Raw genomic sequence first — 12878 nt, 5'->3', positions numbered from 1 at the left:
TCTCCCCATAAAAAATACAATATAAATATAAAAGTGTTCAGAAAAGCCAAGAAAAGTAAAAAATGTTCAACAAAACAATAAAAAAAATATAAAACAACAAAAAGAATAAAAAAGTTCTTTTTAGAACTACCTTTAATTTATAAAAATAAACCTATATTTTTAAAGAATCTCTGTCATTCTTTTTCAAAGGTAAGTAAGGCAGTGTGGGTGACTTATAGGGAGTCAGTGGGTGTAGGTGGGGGTGTGGGTGTGTAACGTGTGTGTGTCTGGGTGTGAGTGTGTGGGGTGTTTGGGTATGGGTGGAGGTGTGGGTGTATAAGATATGTGTGGGGGGGGTGTGAGTGTGGGGGGTATGTGTGTGGAGTGTGTGTGTGGGATGTGTGGGTGTGTGTGTGTGAAGAGTGTGTGTGTGGCTGTGTGTGTGTGTGTGTGAGGTGTGTGTGTGGTGTGTGTGTGGGGTGTATGTCAGAGGTGTGTGTGTGTGTTGGGGGAGGTGTGTGTGTAGGAGTGAAGTAAATGATTAAGGTAAAGAGAATGAGTGAGGGAGCAAAGGAATGGAACAGAGGGTAAGGGAAGTAAAGAATGGGGACTGAAAGAAGTTGAATGTGGGAGGGGAAATAGGGAAAGGGTATTAAACATGGAGAATATGAATAAGTGAGAGAAGCAGAGTAAAGAAACAGGAGTGAGGTAGGTTGATTTTTTTAGTCACACTTACCATATCATTAATGTAACTTTAATTACATTTTCTTACTACATTTTGTATCTGTAAAGAAAGAAGAAAAAATAAGTTATAATTAGTAAAATATGTATTTAAAATTAAAGATACAAATGAAGAGGTTAAAAATCATAACAGTGTATAAAAAATATAAAGTAAGGTAGAAGGACAAAAAGATGGAAAAAGAAATAGAAGGAGAGCAAATTACTAAGAGTAAGGCATATAGATTCACTGACAGAAAGGAAGAGAAGAAGAGAAAAATGAACTGAAGGTAAGAAAGATACTAAAAGAATATGAGTTAGCAAAACTAAATCAGGAAACAGGAGTAAGTAAAAAGATAATGACTGAGAGGAAAAGTAGTCTAATTAAGGATGCATTTAGAAGAATGAGGAATGGAAGATAACTGAGAGTAAGTGGAGGAGAGTCATAGAGTGAAGGGATAAAGGGAGAGAGGATAATATGGAAGGATTGAGGGAAAAGGAGTGAGGAAGTTAGTAGACAGAGAGACTAAGGGAAGGACTGAGTGAAGTGGAGTACAATGAGTGAGGAAAGAAAAATGAGTAAGGGAGCAAAAGAAGGAAAGAGAGGAGAAAAGGACTAAAGCAGTGGTACTGAGAGAAAGTGATTCGGTGATGAAAGTAAAGAGAAGGACACTGAAAGATATGAAATGAGGGGTAGTAATGGAACCGGACTAAAAGAAATAGGTTGAAGAACGATGAGAGAGGAGCCGTGAAGTTTTTGTAAGAGAAATGATAGAAGGTAGATAAACACAAGTGAACATAACACAAGGAGAGTGAGGGACTGAGGACATAGAGGTAGTGAACGGAAAATAGAGAGAAGAGGTCAAAAGAAAGGAGGAAACAAAGATAAGCGAGGGAGAGTGGGTGATTTATAGTGATAGAGTGCGACAATACTGGTGAGTGAGTAAAGAGGAATTACTAAAAGAGCAAAGGAGGAAAACACGGAAAAGGAAAGTAAAGCAGACAGACTGATAGCTGAATAGTTATGCAAGGGAGAGAGGGGATGCAGACAGTTGAAATGAGAATGAGGGGTTGTGAAAGAAGTGGAGTAAAAGAACGGGGTTGAAAGAGAGTGAAAGAAAGACATTATAAGTGAGTAAAAACAGCTGAAAGAGGGTGGAAAAAGGAAAGTGAGTGTGAGACAATGGGAATACAATTTAAATTACAGAATTAGGGGTTTTTTTGCCCCGCGGGGCCCTTTTATGGCCCCCACATCAAACCTAGGGGGTCAGGAGGGGTCTACCCTGCCCCCTTATGGTCATTTCCCCCTTTGTTTTTGCCACCTCTTGTGTCTCGATCCTACCGAGACACAAGATGGCGGCCGCTCCGGACTGTTTCGAATGTTGACAGACACCCGAGTGCCAATCAGCTTTCCGCGCGCGAACTCGCGGTGCGCGCTAGGAGCGCTCCCCGGTGCGCGTACCGGGGCGCGCCTATAGATATATATTTTTTTTTAAACCTAAATTACTCAAAATCCACTGGAGCACATATCTTGAGACATAGCAAAGGCACATCGGGCTACCAGTCCCTACAATTTTGCTAAGTTTCGTGGGAATTCATTCAGCCGTTCGGGCTAAAAGTGAGTCCAACCGCTCTATGGAAATTAACATGGGAAAAACACGTTTTGGGACCCCTTTTATCTCGGCTCCCGCTTGACGAATCCCCCCCAAACTTTCAGGGAAGGAGCGGACCACCGCGAGGCTAATTTGAGGAAAATTACAGGCAGATCCCTCAATCTGCGCCAAAGTTATTCCCAATAGAATGTTGTGGATTCCCTATGGAAAACAATCCTAACTATAACTACCTACTGGCGACCGCCAGTAGGTAATTATATATATATTACCTACTGGCGGTCGTCAGTAGGTACTTGTAGTTAGGACCTTGTTTCTATTAAAAATGCGTTTTTTCTTTTGCCAATATCTTTGGTGCCGTTTGAAGAATGTTCGCAAAATATTCCAACTAATGGTTCACTCATGTTTCTGGATTATTTGTCAAGTGGGGGCTGAGAAAAAAGGCAGGTCCCAAAACTGATTTTCCCCATGTAATATCCATAGGAACTTTAGATATGGCTAGAGCCCGAACTGCTGAATGGAATTACACCAAATTTGGCAAAAAGGTAGTTCTTGCTTCAGAAAGTGACCTTTTTTCAAATGGTGTAAATCTGTTCAGTAGTTACTGAGAAATTAAAAAAAAAAAAATGTATATCTCAGGGGGCCGAGTAGAGTTTGCGAGTATGAGCTTCATTGTTATTGGCTGCCAACACTTCAAACCTGGAAGTGTTGGCAGCCATCTTGTGTCTCTGTAAAACCGACTTACAAGCCAGTAAAAAAAGAAAAAGAAAAAACAAGAAAAGGGGGCAGTGTAGGAATACCCTGACCCCCTAGGCCTGCTCAGGGGGTCTCAAAAAAGCATTTTTTGTTTTATATTTATGGCCAAATTTGCGCTGGGTGTGCAAATCTGGCCGCAATTTTTTTTAAATAATGAAGCGTGGCCTCCTGCTCCTCATTTCTTTTAGCCTTTGGGTGAGCCAGGACCCAGGGGCAATGTTTTATTAATGTGCGGAAGCCTTGTGGGCCTCAACCTCCCCAGGGCTTAATTTGTAATGAGCATGGGGAAAGGTGCCCAATCACAACCCCGGGGACCGCCAGCTCCCCGGGGCCTTATTTATTATGGGTGTGGGGCCTCGCAGGCCCCCGCAAGCGTCGGGGACCACCACCTCTCCAGGGCTTTCTTTATTATCGAGGGGGTGCCTTGTGGGCCCTCCAAGCCCCGGGGCCACCACAACCCCGAGGCTTTGCACTTGAAGTGAAGGGGGCCACTGGCCTCCCTATTGGAGCCTCTATGGCCCTGGTGACTGCCATCCCCCAGGGCTGGCTCCTACAATGTACTGGGTGCCCACCCCTGGTACATTGGCGTTTGGTATGGCAGAGCAGGAACACGGCTCCCACATCGCTATAGCAAACACTGCTTTGCTTCTTGGAAGCGAGAGCAGAAACATGCTCTCACTTCCAAGAAGCAAAGCAGAATTGCTTTTGGACAAGGGGAGCTGCATGTCAGCAGCTCCACTTATCCAAAAGGAATGCTGGCTCCCGCAAGAGTCGGGGAGCCGGCTGGGACAGCGGGGCATTGGGGCTCCCCTGCAGTTCCCAATGTGAGGGCTGGCCTCAGGGGATGGGGTCCCCTGGGCTAGAAGTAGCCCGGAGGGGGCCCCTTCCGTTTTAGTTTATTTAAAAAAAAACACAGAAGTCCAGCACCGGGGATGGGTCAGTGGGGCCATAATTGGCCTCCGGAGGTGGTCCAAGCAACCCCCCTCCAAAAAAAAAAAAAAATCAAGGCTGGCCAGGCCTTGGGAGATTGCGCCCCCAAGGCCAAAAGTGGCCCGTGGCCCCCCTCCTGAATATTTAATTATTTAAAGAAAAAAATAGAGCCAATGCCTGGGTGGAATGGGGTCTCCTGGGCCGGTAAAGGCATCGGGAGGGGGGCCCCCTCCAAATAAAAAAGAAAGAAAAGGCTGGCCAGGCCATGGGGGATGTGGTCCCCAGGGGCCCAAAAATATTAAGAGAAGGGGGGCACACATCCCCCTTCTAACAAAAACAAAAAAAACAACAGCTGGCATCTCGCAGGAGGACCTGCCCCCTCCCTGCCCCCTCACCGCACCACTCTGCAAATGCACCTCCTGGTGTGTTCTTAGTTGGGTAATTAAGTCCCCCCTGAATCCTGAGGGTTCAGATACCTCCAGTAAGCCCCACACAATGGGATTGCTGAGAGGTGGTCTGAGGCAACGCCCCTTTTTACACCACTCTGCAAGCGCACCTCTTGGAACACTGCTGGTGGGGAGATGAGGTCCTCTTGTGTCCTGGGGACCTAAGGACTAAAGTGGACTCAATGCCTTGAGCATAACCCATAGGTTTCAGGGATGTTATAGTTAGAAATTAGCCTTTAAAAAAACATCAAAATTCACTGAAAAAAACACAGGTTTATGAGACTTTATAGTTAGTTGGACATTTGACTCGTACAAAACCAGAGAAATTTGGCCGTTATAGTTAGTTGAGCTAAGTATAACTCATTCCCCTGCAATGCACTGCTGATGACATCACATATTATATCACTCATCACTCATGACATGGTCAGTGACATCACTCATGACATCAATGATGACATCTCAAATGGCATCACTGATGACATCATCCATGTGATAATCTGATGTACCTCCTCACCCCCTAATATAACTTTTCATACACCCAGTCAAAAATAAAGACTACCATTCTCAAAACCATAGACACACCAATACCAATTACTACATACTCACTCACTGATTCCTAGGTCTACACACACATCCACTCAGTCACCCATACAGTCACTCATCAATACAGCCACTATCATATGCACACATACACCCATAAAGACACTTGCACACCCCCGCTCACCTATGGAGTTACTCACACACCTAGTCAGTAACTCATACAGCCACTCAGACTACTAATCAATAAGTCATATAGACAATCATGTACCTACTGACCAACACATGCAGCTATTTACAGATCAACTGACAGACTGATGCAAACATTCACAGAGATTAGTAATTCACCCATGCATTCTTTAAGCCACGATTAAATACTCACTTATACAGTCAGTCACTAAATCATCCATTGAGACACCTATACACCCACTCATTCTTCAATACACCATGACGTGTGTGTATATATATATATATATATATAAATATATATATATATATGTTGTGAATTATCCAAATTCAAGGACAACTTTAATCTACTGTTGCCTGTGGTTCCGACCCGTGGAAAAAGAGGCTTGGCGAGGGAAATTGCACAGTGTTTTTGGCAAGTGACATTGCAGCGGACTAAAATCCATTTCAAACGCCACCAACAGCATTAGTTAACGGATGTATGACATTACAACGCATGCTTTTACCATGCATGCATTTACATCGCAGTTTTTACAACGCATACCATTACAACGCATAGCGCTTTGGGGTGCTGGATAGTGAATAGTTTAATTTACTATTCCAACTCCAGTCCCCGTGGATAGTAGGGAAGGTGGATAGTAAATTAAATCTATTCCCTATCCTAGAGCGCCTCCCAGCGCAATGCGTTGTAATGGTTTGAGTTGTAAAAGTTGCGATGTAAAAGCACTGCGTGGTAAAAGTTGCGTTGTAAAGGATGTTTCTCTTAGTTAACATCACGGAACTGCGCTGATAAAGAAAAATATTTGTTTAAACAAAATATCATCTTGGCGGAGTCCTGCCTCAATTGCCACATACGGAGAGCTGACCAATCAGGAGAGATTTCCTTCTCTTCAAAAACCAGAGCGCTGTGCACCAGATACCTACACCTGAGAGCACTGAAGAAAGCTGATTGCTGAAACACGTCTGCGAATAAAGGTGGTTTCAAACTTTCCCCGAGTGCCTGTGTGTGCTGTACTTTGCATGCGTTGGAGCCTGCATTTATAAGTGAGTCCCTTCCTCACTAACGAGGCACCCACCTGGAGTTCGAAAGTCTGGTTGAAGGAACTTGGAGCGAGAAAATGTACAGACGCGAACCATCTCTTAACGGAGAGGCCCGCCGACCATATGTCGTGAATTATCCAAATTCAAGGACAACTTTAATCTACTGTTGCCTGTGGTTCCGACCCGTGGAAAAAGAGGCTTGGCGAGGGAAATTGCACAGCGTTTGTGGCAAATGACATTGCAGCGGACTAAAATCCATTTCAAATGCCACCAACAGCATTAGTTAGCATCACGGAACTGCGCTGATAAAGAATAATATTTGTTTAAACAAAATATCATCGTGGCAGAGTCCTGCCTCAATTGCCACATACGGAGAGCTGACCAATCAGGAGAGATTTCCTTCGCTTCAAAAACCAGAGCGCTGTGCACTAGTTACCTACACCTGAGAGCACTGAAGAAAGCTGATTGCTGAAACACGTCTGCGAATAAAGGTGGTTTTAAACTTTCCCCGAGTGGCTGTGTGTGCTGTACTTAGCATGCAATGGAGTTTTTTTGTGATATATATATATATATTCACTGAAAAAACCATAGGTTATAGACCATATATAGTTAGGAATTAGCATTTACAAAACCTTGAAAATTCACTGAAAAAACCATAGGTTATACACCATATATAGTTAGGAATTAGCATTTAAAAAACCTTATTTTACTCACACAAAACCATTGAAATTCCATATATAGTTAGTTGCACTAACTATATATCGCGCACCCGCAATCCACTGCTGATCATGTCACATATTACATCATTCATGACATGGTCAGTGACATCACTGATGACATCACTGATGACATCTCAAATGACATCACTGATGACATCACTGATGACATCATCCAGTGACTGTGTGTTTCTGTAAAGTTTAAATATGTTTTACATATTGAAGAATGAGTAGATGTATAAGTGTCTGGACGAAGGATTTAGTAGGTGCATGACTGAATGTATGAGTGAGTGATTAAATGTGTCTCACTGAGTGCATGGGTTAGTGACTAAACTGTCTTAATTTGTGCATCATTATGTCTGTTGTTCTGTAAACTGCTGCATGTGTTGATCAGTAGCTATATGATTAACTATATGGGTTATTGATTGATTGTCCAAGTATTTGTATAGGAGACTGAGTGTGTGTGTGGCTGGCTGGGAGGTGTGTGACTCTGTGCAGATCAATGTGTACTTGTATCAATGATTGTATAAGAAAGTAAGTATGTGTTAGTATATGTTTGAAAATGTAAGGTGCTCTATGTTTAACTGTATAGAATGGAAGTGTGATTGATTCTTTACAGGACTGACTAGGTGTGTGAGTAACTCCATGGATGAGTGGCAGAGTGTAAGTGTCTGTATAGGTGTATGAGTGCATATGATAGTGTTGTAAAGATGAGTGATTGTATGTATGAATGATTGTATGGGTGAATGAGTGAATGTGTGTGTAGACGTAGGAATCAGTGAGTACGTATGTAGTAACTAGTATTGGTGTGTCAATGGTTTCAAAAATTATACTCTGTATTTAACACTGGGTGAAACAGAGGTTATATTAAAACGTGAGGAGATGCATTGTATTGTCACATGAATGATATCATCAGTGATGTGGTCATTGATGTCAAATGAGATGTCATCAGTGATCTCATCAGTGATGTCATTTGAGATGTCATCAGTGATGTCATCAGTGATGTCACTGACCATGTCATGAATGATGTAATATGTGACATGATCAGCAGTGGATTGCGGGTGCGCGATATATAGTTAGTGCAACTAACTATATATGGAATTTCAATGGTTTTGTGTGAGTAAAATAAGGTTTTTTAAATGCTAATTCCTAACTATATATGGTGTATAACCTATGGTTTTTTCAGTGAATTTTCAAGGTTTTGTAAATGCTAATTCCTAACTATATATGGTCTATAACCTATGGTTTTTTCAGTGAATTTCAATGGTTTTTTAATAGCAAATATCATAAGCTGTCGAATGTCAAGTACGTGGTAAGTAAAAACATTTTCGTGTTTATGCACACTGATCTGCTTTGAATGCTGCCCCCACCCCTCATTTCTATTAGGAGTACTCTCTCTTTGCAGATAGTGAAGGGTAGTTAACGCAGCCCTTTGCCCCCTTTGTAATCCGTCGTGCCTGCTTCTCTCTCCATTTGATTGATTGTTCTCTTTGGTTCATTCTCTATTTACAAACAAGCACAGAGTCGCAATACTCTGTTTAGTCTTTGCAGATAGCGAAAAATCGTGTAAAAAAACAAAAGGAATCCAGCAAAATCAGTAGGCCACTAATGGGATCTCTTTTTGACCTCGCTAAAATAGAAGCATTAGGAACAACCTGTTGAAAATAGCAATGCGTATGTACATAAGCGGCGTTCATTTGTGTTCACAGTACCCCTTGTTGATTGTTTGAATCGAGCATTGAATTGTTCGAAGTTAATTCTCTTAAGGATCTTCTCTGCCTGCAAACGAGGAAGAATAGGAATATTCTCTCTCCCTTTGCAGATAGTGAAGGGTAGGTAACGCAAGCCTTTAACACGTCGTACCTATTTCATTCCTCATTGATTGATTGATTGTCCGAACATTGACTGTTTGGGAATTAGTTCTTTTTGGAGGTATTCCCTGTTTGCAAATAAACGTAGGAAAATCTTTGCAAGTAGTGAAAGGGTACGTAATGCGGACCTTTCTCCCCCGTTGTAATCTGTCATGCCTATCTACTCCCTACTGATTGATGCACCTGTTTCACCCGGACCATTTACTAGAGATACGTCATCTGGCCCGACCAGAGAGCACCCCTAGTGAAAAGGACATATGCAATAATAACGAAGTGATCACTGTATCCTGTTAACAGAAACTTTAGCATGAAACAACCTGGAAAGAAAAGAATAGGAAAACGAAAATCAGTAGGCCACTGATGAACATGAACTTTTATTAAACAACGAACAAAGAAACGATAACATAACGTAATGATAAAACCTATTAATGTCCTAGAAACAAGAAAACGTTAAAATATGCCAGTGGTGAGAGACCAGAAAAACAGTAAGAGAAACCAAATCACCCCTCGCTGTCCCACCGCCTGCCACGCCAAAAAAATCGATAGACTAGGGAAAATGCAAGTCAGTAGAACATCCGCCCCCACTCTGGAAACTTCCAAGGTGGGGCAGGGTTCCGGCTACGCCCAGCCGGGAGCAGCCCATATAAGGCAGGTCCTGCTGCCACGCCTCGGCCAGGAGATCCTAACGTAGGGTGTAGCCGGAGGAGAGGCCGAGGCCAGCGGGACCCGGCCAGGGGATTGCCTTTACAACGCTGAACAGTTGCAGGGGGGGGGGAATGTCTCCTCGACCCTCCCCTCTCTCTCCCAGTCCGGCCACGGTGGCCCTTGAGAGTTGCAGGTAGTCCCGCCACATGCTCTTCCGGTCTGGCCACCAACGGTCGGGGGGCTGAGGCCGACAGGATCCGGCTGCAGCCGATAAACCAAGAAACCCGTTCATGGGGCCAGAGCCAGGGGCGTCCGGCCGACATCTACCGGAAGCCCGGCCCGAAGACGGACGGGACACTTCTTCTTTCTTGAATAATGGCTGCGACAACACTGGGGGGGGATGTCTTGCACATGCCTCCGACCCCCCCCCCCCCCTCGTCCTCATCGCCTGGTCCGGCCATAACAAATCTCAAGCGAGACGCCGTGGGGTGCACTGGGAGGGAGAGACGGTGCGAACAGGCCTCTCCCGCCTCCCCAGGTGGAGGCTTCCCAGCTGCACCCTCAGCGCTCCAGGCGCCCGGAAAAGGGTTTTTCCACTGTGGCCATGCTGCAACGTCTCGCCCGGCAGGGTGGAGCCCGTCCGCTCATGTGACCCCGCGATCGCCGGTAGCTGCCGAACTCTCAGAATGGCGGTCGACCTGGCAAGAGCGGGCCTAGCATAAAGAAATGGCCCGGTCACTGGTTGACTCCACCACCGTAGTCCTCCACGACCTTGAAGATTCTAGAGGAGCCGCGGGAGTCTCCGACCCCCGATGGGGAATGACTGCCATGATCGCCCGTGGAGTGACGAAACTGTATCCGCGGGACGTCGGCGCTCCCATGCTGGCGCCAGCCTCACTTTGAATTACTAGAATCCTGCAGACCTCACTTCCGGTGAAAGCACAGTGTGACCCGGTAGGAAAAATTATTGCACCCCCTCCCCTTTTTGACTGATAGTTCAAACCACCGATCCTTTCCTTTGCCCTTTTAACGGAACTTTGGACTGCCTCCCCCTCTTTTACATTTTCTAGAGAAAACAAAACATTAACCACTACATTAGCATAGCAGTTGACACCAGAACTGTTTTCAAATTGAAAACCAACAACATCTTCAACAGAATCCTTTTTTTTTCTGCTGTGACCCTGCTACAGCACAGGCATTGTCCCCAGCAGTAATTCTGCAATGCCGGTAAGAATAGCTGTGGTGCCTACTGGACTCACTCACCCCCGCGGCGCCCCACGCCGTTATTTGCTGGGCGGCAACTTACTAGACATCACCTTCGTGCCATCTAGATTTCAGCGCGTTCTGCTGCCTTGGAACTATTCGCACAACAGACCGCTACTGACAAGAATATTTCATTATTGGTGCTGTCAATTTCAATAAATCTATTGGATAATTCAAAAGAAATTGCCACGGTCTCTTCGTTGTTTAAATGTTTTTACTGTTTTTGTTTTGTTGTATATATTTATATGTTATTAAAGTTTTATATTCCTACTACTTTGTTGGAGTGCTATATATTTTTAATGTGACACATAATTGTAAAAACTTTGATGTACAAAGAGTCATTCCTGGAATCTTCCGCTTCAGGCTCGGTCCCCTCCCCAATCACAATACAGGATGGTTTTCAGATAGTAGGAACACGTGTGGTGTGACGGATCTCATCGGGTGTGGGCCTTGATCTACTATAACTCCTTTGAAGAGGGGTGATTCTTTAAAGCTGGGGCCATAAACTACATCTGCAGGGCTAGCTCATAGCCTGGACAATCGGACACAGAGGAAGAGGAGTGTCAGAGGGTGCGGTAGTGAATAGGGCGAAAGGGAGGTGTCGGGCGGGCACAGAGTGTGATTCTCAGGGAAGAGCAGCGCAGATCGGGGGAGGTTTATTGCCCATGCATAAGACAGAGAGCGGTGGTGACCAGTGCCTGGGGAAGATGCTTGCGTGGGTGAGGAGCCATGCTACGAATCGACAGCGTGCAGAGAGTGGGTCTGGTCAAGACATCTAAAATGGCTGCCGTGCACGACAAAAGTGTGGCATTTCAAAAAAGGCAAGATGGCGCAGACAATGTTTTTCAACACTTCCTCATTTCCTTCGAATCGAACGTTAACAGACGTTGGGGCATATTACCAAAGTTAAGCGATATTTATCGCTAACGATGCTTACCAACGAATCTTTTACCACTAAGCATCGTCAGAAATTATCGAAGATAAACCTTGCTATTATCAAGGTTTATCGCAAATGCGATAATAAACGGCCGCAATGCATGAATATCGCTAAAAACTCAGCGATATTCAAGCATTACCGAGCTAATGCTCTTAGCCATGTTATCCACCTCCCATTGGATAACATGGCTAAGAACTGCTCAGGGCAGGTGTTACTTTTTGGAGATATTCGCGCTTAGCGCGAATATCTCCAAAAGTTGGTAATAGGAGATAGATATCTTGCATGTTGTAATGCAAGTTATTGTGGTATATGGAACTCATACCATAATCTCTCAGGAAAGCAGAAACTGATCCTTTTGGGACCGCCTAAAAAGGCCTAGGGGGTGAGGAGTACTCTACTTTGCCCCCTTTTCACGTTCCGAACTATTTTATTTTACTCTCTTCTGTAATTACACAAAATAGCAGCGATAAGATGCATCGGAGACACACAGTGAGAGAAAGGAGGCCGGAGATGAAGAAGAGATGTCAAATACACATTGGAGATAATATAGTGGCAGAAGGGAAGTAAATATGAGTAAACTTACCATGTAACATAAAAATGTTGCACTCTATACTATAAGTCTCATTTTATACTACAATCACTTCGCTACAACCTCATAAATTAAAAATAAAAATGAATAATGTCTCAAACAATTTTTGATTTCTTAATATAAATTTATTCTTCAGAATTTTCTAAATTTGAAAGAACTAGTAACATGTCCTCATCAGCAATGTCCTCATGAAAAGTCTCCAATGATGATTCTTGTAACTCTATGGTCTCCAAACACTCGATAAATTCGCCATCAAGAGATTGATCAAAAAAATCATTCAAGTCATCTCCTCCCTGTGACAATATTTCATTATTGGTGCTGTCAGTTTCAATCAATGTAGTGGAATCATTCAAGTCATCTCCTCGTGACAATATTTCATTATTGGTGCTCTCAATTTCAATCAATGTAGTGGAATCATTCAAGTCATCTCCTCCTTGTGACAATATTTCATTATTGGTGCTGTCCATTTCAATCAATCTAATGGAATCATACAAGTCATCTCCTCCTTGTGACAATATTTCATTATTGGTGCTCTCAATTTCAATCAATGTAGTGGAATCATTCAAGTCATCTCCTTGTGACAATATTTCATTCTTGGTGCTGTCCATTTCAATCAATCTAATGGAATCATACAAGTCATGTCCTCCTTGTGACA

The sequence above is a fragment of the Lissotriton helveticus genome, chromosome 2_1, assembly GCF_964261635.1.
Source record: "Lissotriton helveticus chromosome 2_1, aLisHel1.1, whole genome shotgun sequence".
In the NCBI taxonomy this organism is placed as follows: Eukaryota; Metazoa; Chordata; class Amphibia; order Caudata; family Salamandridae; genus Lissotriton; species Lissotriton helveticus.
This window is presented reverse-complemented; position numbering follows the sequence as displayed.